At 40.9% G+C, this 9,225-nt stretch overlaps 1 pseudogene; it reads right to left on the reverse strand.

Moving 5' to 3' along the window:
• LOC132897568 (cytosolic phospholipase A2 gamma-like) overlaps nt 1-8,976 on the reverse strand; it is an 82,744-nt pseudogene extending 73,768 nt beyond the window's left edge.
• Between the last annotated feature and the right edge of the window lie 249 nt (nt 8,977-9,225).

A 9,225-nucleotide genomic window follows, 5' to 3' on the forward strand; every position in this document is an offset into this window, starting at 1 on the left:
CCATACATCCCAGTTTACCAAAACACTATGTCTGAGGACCCTCCAGATCTACTCCTTTACCTCATAAACATATCTGAAGAAAACTGATAGAGTTATTCCAGATAGAGTTATTTTTTTGAGGCTACATACTGTATATTATATTAGTATGAAGAACTTCAAATGTATTGAATTTATAGTTTTTGTGTTATGCCTAGATAATCATTATAAATAACCATGACGCCTCCTCCTCTGCCAGTTAGGCAAGGCTGGTGTATATAACTGTATCCAGGAAGACTAGCTTCGTTTAATGCTATATATTAATTTGGATCACACTGACTGTACAGTAAAATTATACAGTAAAAATCCATGTTTCTGTTAAACACAGTACAATAAACTCCTGATCAGTAATGAGTTCATTAACAATTAATGCTTTAGATGTAAGTGATCGAATATTGAAGAGTGTAGTGATCTTTTACCAAAAATCCAGGTGACTGACTATGAGTATTTCCATGACTGACTGTCCTTGCTTTCATGGCTCAAAAAGGAATTGTCCACAATGTCAAATATAATTTAAACTCAATGACTTAAAGTTTTATTTTATATTCAACATAAAAGGTAAAGCAAAATGATAAATAAGTTTCAAACAAACAGTCCCAGCCTGTGAAGGCAAGAAACAGATATAAGAAACAGGGTTTGTACACATTTTTTACCATCAAATTCAAGCACTTTTTAAGGACTTTCAAGGTCAATTTTCCAGTTTTTCCAGTACCATTAAAGGAGAAATCTCGTGTGATTCAATCCATAGCCCTTTGTTTGTTTGAGGTCACTGAGTTCTGCCTGTGGGAAAAAGAACTAGAAAATCTGATACAACCTAGGGCGAATATCGAACCGGCAGCTAACATTAACTGAATGGGGCATAGACAATGAGCTACTGTGCCCCATTTCATTAGTTGGCTGCTGATTCTGTATTTGGTGTATGTTGTAGAAAATTTTACTCATTCTTTTTCTTACTGACAGCTCTTTGTGACCTCGAACAGCAGAGCTATGGACTGATTTAGACCATATTTCTCCTTTAAGAAGTTGTAAATTGCATAATGCGATACAAATTCATGTACCCTCAAAATGGCCATTTCATGTGTTTATTTATTAACAAAACTTTCCCAAATGAACAGGATAACAAATTAAAGGGGAAGATTGTCACATTGACAATGTCAGTCACTTTTAAGTAAGCAGAACTTGCTTGACAACTAAGGTTATAACTGTGGCTATGATAATGACTATGGAGCTAGCGCTAGAGCTAGCGCTGGCTCCGGAACCTCGGACGTTGGCTCCGGCAGTTATTTACACTGGATCCGGTGTAAATAGCTGCCAGATCATAATTACAGTAAACTAGAATGGAATGTTAACAGCAGTGTAATGCCTTTTCTGGCTAATTTTATTCGTCTTACCTCCAACAAAGTGGTCACTACACAAGCGTTGGTATGCCGCTATCCATCTTCTCTGTCAGTCAGCATCTACCGGGATCCGATAAAACGATAACCCTTGCCTTGTTTGTTGATGGTTACTACATCCAGGTACACAACAATATAGTGGCATGATGGAAGTCTTGCTGAAAGTAAAAACTTTCTTTGCTGCCGTTCCTCAATGTTGGCTGTGGTAAACTACTGGTAGTACATGTCCAAAATGGCGGCCGCGTTTGTCGTGACGTCACGTGAAAAGGGTCCATAGGCAGTAAATTGTCTAAAAACGTACATTATGAAGGGTAATACTTTTAATCAAACACATCCACCTATTACCAGCTAAAACAAAATCCGACTACAAAACACATGAAAATCTCATCTCATTATCTCTAGCCGCTTTATCCTTCTACAGGGTCGCAGGCAAGCTGGAGCCTATCCCAGCTGACTACGGGCGAAAGGCGGGGTACACCCTGGACAAGTCGCCAGGTCATCACAGGGCTGACACATAGACACAGACAACCATTCACACTCACATTCACACCTACGGTCAATTTAGAGTCACCAGTTAACCTAACCTGCATGTCTTTGGACTGTGGGGGAAACCGGAGCACCTGGAGGAAACCCACGCGGACACGGGGAGAACATGCAAACTCCACACAGAAAGGCCCTCGCCGGCCCCGGGGCTCGAACCCAGGACCTTCTTGCTGTGAGGCGACAGCGCTAACCACTACACCACCGTGCCGCCCACACATGAAAATATAAACGTCAATTTTTTTTTAGTCAGTCACAACCTTGCAACTGGGCTATAGAGTGCTTCGAGGTCAGCGCGAACCCAGCGGCGGCCATATTGGAAGTCAAAGGTCGCTGTGTCAGTGCATTGTTGTTGTTCAGCAAAGCAAAAAGGGGTGACAATGCCGAATACGTGTGTCACTGTTGGCTGTAGTAGCCGGGGGGAAAAGGGTGGCAAAAGCTTCCACAGACTCCCTAAAGTCATGACTAACCAGGGAATTGCAGCACAGGAGAAAAGCGAGTGGAGGAGACGACAGTGGCTGGCTGCCATTAACCGATCAAATTTAGGACAACTTGACTGTATCCGGATTTGTTCTGATCACTTTGTGACAGGTAGGCTAAATTGTCTTGAATTTCATAGTTACTAAAATAAATGTGATACAAACTATTACCTTTTCTATGTACTTTCAGCAATGATTAATGGATATATTTGTCACATTAGGTAGCTTATGTCTACTGCAGTGCATTGTTGCATCAAATGGCATTTAAGATCTAGGCCTAGTAATGTTTATGTACACATGCTGTTAGTACAAGTTACATACTAGGCCTACATTTTATTCACTGACTAAAATAATTGATAATAATTATAATAGTTTTTCAAACATTATTTAGATTTTGGCTTCCATACTCTTGTAGTTCTGGAAATCCTTTAGTTCACAAAATGGACTTGGGTGAAACACTAGATAGTTCACAAGATCGATGTATGTCACATGCGGCAACAAGCTGGGGTCAGCTTTCCATTCCTTCTCACTAACAGTGTATGGATCTACATTCCCAATGAAACGTACCTTCTCAGCATAACGCTCCCGTGCCTGCTTATCCAAACTTTCACAGTAGTGCTCCATCACTTCAGATGATCCAAGCTTCTAAGCCCTCTAACGCGGAAACGAATCGGTGAATGTGTACTCTATGAGCGCTCTGGAGCAAGTGACTTCCAAGATGGCCACGCAGACCGCAGTGTTACTATTTTTAGCATCATCTCGGAGCACTCTATAACACACACTGTATAAATGCGTTAGCTATGTTATGTGCTAACGTCAGCTGTGCTTAAATTTTCAGTTGCGGGAAGTTCTTAATTACATTAATTTACCGTTGAGAAACGCTGGCATTGTTCTTTACATTGCCGATAACAACTTTCCAAAACTGACATGTAATCCTAGCACTAATATCACATTTAGTGCTTCTATGTTTAGGTGTAACATGTAGCTAACGCTTAGCAAACAAATCATGGTGTAGGGCTAATCATCTCTGTGACTTACCTTTCATGTGACTAGAGAGCACTGACTCTCCCATTGCGAAAATCTGGATGTCTTTTTTGCATACTTTGCAGCAGGCTACGCGTGGATTTGGTCCACGTTTTATCCAGAGTTTATACTTTTCATTTACCAGCCAACGTTCGTTGAAACGACAACCTCCCGGCATGTTGGTCAACTGTCCTCTTGGGGGCGACGTGACATAACATGACAACTATCGATACGGTGACAGATCACAAACAAAAGTTCACGTGAAGCCCAGAGTGAGCCGTGTAGGCGTGATTTTAATCCGACTTATTTTATTTCTTTTATTTTATTTCTTTCCATTTAATGGTGGTCTACTGAGTCAGACTTCCGAGAAATATGCTAACAATTTCAAGCATTTACAAGCACTTGACCCAAAATTCAAGCGTTTTTCAAACCTTGAAATCAGGACATTGAAATCCAAGCATTTACAAGGATTTCAAGCACCCGTACAAACCCTGAAGAAAGCTGTTGCCTCCAACCAGCCACACCTTCTCTGGCTCTGGACAGGTAAATGTAGCTTTGAGATGGAAGTACTACACTCCAGACCTGCAGATGGCGCACAAGACACTCAAACAAAATGGTTAAATTTGGCTCCAACATTCCGGCCCCTAATTGTATGCAATGTGAATAGAATACAATTACAAAAGCATAAAATGGAGCTCTTAACCATAATAAAAATGATTTCCCTTTTTATTATAGAAAAAGATAAAGTTACATACTTTCAATAGGGGCGGCACGGTGGTGTAGTGGTTAGCGCTGTTGCCTCACAGCAAGAAGGTCCTGGGTTCGAGCCCCGGGGCCGGCGAGGGCCTTTCTGTGTGGAGTTTGCATGTTCTCCCCATGTCCGCGTGGGTGTGCTCCGGTTTCCCCCACAGTCCAAAGACATGCAGGTTAAGTTAACTGGTGACTCTAAATTGGCCGTAGGTGTGAATGTGAGTGTGAATGGTTGTCTGTGTCTATGTGTCAGCCCTGTGATGACCTGGCGACTTGTCCAGGGTGTACCCCGCCTTTCGCCCGTAGTCAGCTGGGATAGGCTCCAGCTTGCCTGCGACCTTGTAGAAGGATAAAGCGGCTAGAGATAATGAGATGAGACTTTCAATAGGTTGATTGCATTAGTTGTCAGAGGAGCAATCATCTACCAGCAGACAGACTTTTGTAATGGGTCGCTCGAGAACACTCGTCTTTGTTTTAATCTGTACTGAACGTACCAGCCCTTTTCCATCCTGAAAGGTTTGAAGGACCCTTCCCAAGATCCAGGACCCTCGAGGTGCTGTTGCATCCACTATCAAAACTATGTCTCCTGTTTGGATGTTTCTTTTTGTATTTGTCCACTTTTGCCGTTCTTGTAACAGCGGTAAGTATTCTTCAATCCATCTCTTCCAAAATAAATCAGCCATATATTGGACTTGTTTCCACCTACGTCTCAGATACATGTCAGATTTCTGAAAGATTCCTGGTGGTAAAACAGGTTTAGACTTTAAAAGCAAAACATGATTAGGTGTCAGAGCTTCAAGATCATGTAGGTCAGGTGACATAGTGGTAATGGGCTGACTATTGAGGATTGCCTCTACCTCACATAGGATGGTACACAGGCCTTCATCATCAAGTACTTGCTGGTGTAAAACTGACAAAAGCACTTTTCTCACCATTCTGATAATCCTCTCCCACACGCCACCATGGTGTGACGCTGCTGGGGGATTGAAAGACCATTTGATGTTATCTTTTAACAGGGAATTTCTTATTTTATCCTGATTCAAACTCACAAGAGCTTTTCTCAATTCTTTTTCAGCACCTACCAAATTGGTACCGTTATCTGAACGAATGTGAGAGACTTGACCTCTACGACAAACAAATCTTCTGATGGTGCTGATACAAGAATCTGTATCTAAGGAATATGCCATCTCAAGATGCACTGCCCGACTAGACATGCAAGTAAAGATTACCCCGTACCGTTTTACAAGGCTTCTAGCCCGCTTGATTTCAATTGGTCCAAAGTAATCCATTCCTATGTTTGTAAAAGGGGGAAGGTCAGGGATTAATCTCTCTTTTGGTAAATCTGCCATTTTCTGTATTTTTGTTCTTCCAGCTACTCGTCTGCAGACTAGGGTTGGGCGGTATCCAAATTTTGATACCTTTAAACTGTCTCTGTGTTTTCCCGGGGTATACGGTATTACCGAGAAAAAACTATTTTTGTTTCGGCCTACTGTGTAACGTGCGCCTATACCGGCGGACCTTGTCCAGACCTGCGCCTATGCCTCAAATGTACTATTTAAAAGCAGCATAGCGAATTATGTGCATTGTGGTATGGATTAAGCAGCAAAGCGAATTTTGTGCATTGATGAATGGATTAAGAGATATTTCAAAGCATCACGCAACTCTTCCTTCATCTTGAAAATAGCATTCAACTGTCGTTTACACATGTGTGCGTTGAAACGCCATTTGCAGCACTATTTCACCTACTCCATCAAAAAAAGTACACGATGAGCAGGATCATACCCTTTCAAGCATGGGAAATAAAAAAAGAAAAGAAAAAGAATCAACCAACACCCAAGTCCGTTTAGACTGCGCGATAAACCATATTCTTCAGCGCAAATGAGGCGAACCTAATTCAAATGCGTGATAGCTGCACAAGGCAAAATCATATGGGCCCACGTCATGCCATGGCGGGGAAATTAATAATCAAATGGCCTTACCTTGCTTAAAACGTTGTCTTGATCACATAACTCCTTACAATTATTCCACTTACGTAAATCCATACGGTTTAACACACCCAACAAAGATAGCAAGCGCATTGCTAATTCCCACCAGAAACCTAACAGTTTACGCTACGATGTTTTCTTCCGTTTCTTCAGTAGAGGACATTTCAAACGTTTATTACCCACATCCCAAATGTCATACGTTATATTATTTTACCTTGTTGTTACTCATGTAACCTACTCAAAACACAACTCATTGGAGAGATATCGTGGAAGTGGAGTACCCCAGGCTATGGTGTGCCTTAGGGGACATATTAGATTTTTTTCGATTTTGTGCGGTCATTTACATTATTGCTGGCTCTTCCTTTTCGTTTGAAACCAAAATACTGCCACACTGCCGATGTTGTATTTATTTATTTTTTTTTTTTTGCCACTAACTCGTTATCTTGACTTGCCATCTTTCAACCGCGGTCTCAGTCTCTTGCGAAGCTTTCTGTCAGACTCCAAATGTCACGCAGGGTTGCCATGGTAATAGGGCTGTGCCGATAGACGATGCCATCGTCCATCGACGATGGTGGTCATCCATCGCGATGGAGAGCCACCATCGTGATACCACGCCCCCTCCTGTCATAATCATGCATACGGTATCATCTGGGCCTATTTAACCTAAAAAGTTAGTTTTTTGTTAGTTTAGTTAGTTAGTTTTGTTTAATATATAAATATATTATATAACATGTATATATATAAATACATAATTATATAAATCATTATAAAGTAATATCCTATTACCGCTTGTTCACGTAGGCTATGGTGCAGGGACGGGCTAGTGAACATAACGTGGTTACACAAATACAGTATGCTACTAATAATAAATTTCGACTTCATTTTTTAGCCTACACTATACTTTTAATGTAAAATTTGTCATGTTGTTCAAACAAATAGCCACTATTAACGACTTCAGTCGGGAAATATTGCACCTTATCAAACGGCAGTGAAGCGCAGACTTCGGCAGAAGTCAAATAACTTTAATCTGGTAAATAGGCCTACTTTCAGACACAAAATGGTCCACTCTAAGCCATAATGTCAACCCAAATGGAAGAATGAAGGTGATTCTGATAAATGTAAAGACAGTAAAAAAAAATATTAAATCATGATTTTAAAAGCGGCTGCAGTAATTCAAACACTAATAAATTGGAAAAATTAGCGCGTTCAAGTGCGCACTAAAGGCCGAAACGCATCTTCAATTGATATGGTGTAAATAAACAATGAGTAATAGCTTAAGTGTAGTTTCTTCTCATAATTTGAATACTAGTCTTTCATTGTTAGAGCAGATTAATATCTTGCCGTGATCAGTGAGTGCTCGGGGAGGTTCATTTCCACATGCGCTTTGCGCAGCTCATTTCTCCGAAGCCAGCTGTGCGCAAACGCAGTGTTGACTGCTCGGCAAACTCCAAACGCTCGGTCTGTACTGGCCCTCTGTTGCGCAAGCGAGTTGGTTATGGCCAGGTTCAAATTGTGCCCAAAACAAAACCACGGCCATTTCAATTGCCTGATGGCTGTGACAATATTCGCCCCGTTGTTATGCAGGCGATCTTTTTCTCCTCTATTTTCCATTCGGCAAGTGTCTCGCGCAATGCGTCTTCTAAATTGTCCGCTGAATGTGTCTCTGGCATGAAACTCGTCTGCAGGCATTTGGACTGCATTGCCCACTCTCGGTCCACATAATGTACGGTAGCTGACATATAGGGCATCATGTTGCAGCTGGACCACATATCCGTTATCAAGGCCAAATATTCCACATCACCTAGCGCTTTTTTTTCCTTTACGTGCCAAAGCCTCGGATGAGTATCTAATACTTTTAATAATAATAATAATAATAATAATAATAATAATAATAATATATTTAATAACGTGGTATTAAAATCCCCCGCCCACGATATCATCGTCCATCACGATGTTTGCACTGTAAACATCGTCGATGCCAATTAAGGGGACATCGCACAGCCCTACATGGTAACGACATAAACAACCCTGCACGCGATGAGAACTTCTTTAGGAAATTGATAGAATTAGTGAAAATACGATCACACAGTTATTCGGGATGATCTTCAATTTATTATTTTATATTATGACCTCATGTACTCCATATTTATTTAGATTTTTTTAAAATGACGGTAATGAGACCGATACCGTTGGTACTTTTGGATACCTCGGGATACCTTCTTACCGTAATACCGCCCAACCCTACTGCAGACAACACATTTGTTAACTATCGTCGACTGATTGTCAAAACGTCATAATTACGACAGTTTTTTGGTTGTCCTGTAAAGTTATCAACTTTGAAGTTACGACCTTTTGACAATTCGTCGACGCTATGCTTCTTATAGCAGAGTTTGCATTTGTGATCCAGTACTTTTTACGGAGTTCTGAAAGAACATGATTTCTTCCACTATGTCCTGTGTGTTCATGAATATGACGCAATATCAGAGAAGAGATTGGATGACCTTTATGTAGGATAACTGGATGTTTTACCTGCTCAGGCATAGCTGACCTGCAGAGGCATCCACCAACTCTCAATACACCATCATCCAACATTGGATCCAACCTAAACATGCAACTTGTTTTTTGTACACTAGGTGACACCATTTCCAATCTGGCCAATTCTTTAGAGAATGTTTGTCTTTGGCTTATTCCAATGATTACCTTCTCTGCCCTTTCCAGATCTTCAATATTAAGGTTCTGACCACCCAATGTAGATTTGAAGGCTTGCATCTTTAAAGCAACTCCTCTGCTTTGAGGGCAGATCTTTGCACATTCGATTTCTTTTTCTTGCAAGGATCTTCAAGGTGTCTTTAAATTTCAAAAACCAAGCCACTGCCTTCTTAAGTTTCAACCACTCTGAAAAATATAACAGCAGCTGATCAATTGGGATTTCTTTATCTTGGACATTAGGGCTTAACACAGTAACTTTCTTTTTAACCTCTTGGTCATCCACTGGGCTGAACTGGAAATCTGTAGGGT

Source organism: Neoarius graeffei, chromosome 14 (assembly GCF_027579695.1).
Source record: "Neoarius graeffei isolate fNeoGra1 chromosome 14, fNeoGra1.pri, whole genome shotgun sequence".
In the NCBI taxonomy this organism is placed as follows: Eukaryota; Metazoa; Chordata; class Actinopteri; order Siluriformes; family Ariidae; genus Neoarius; species Neoarius graeffei.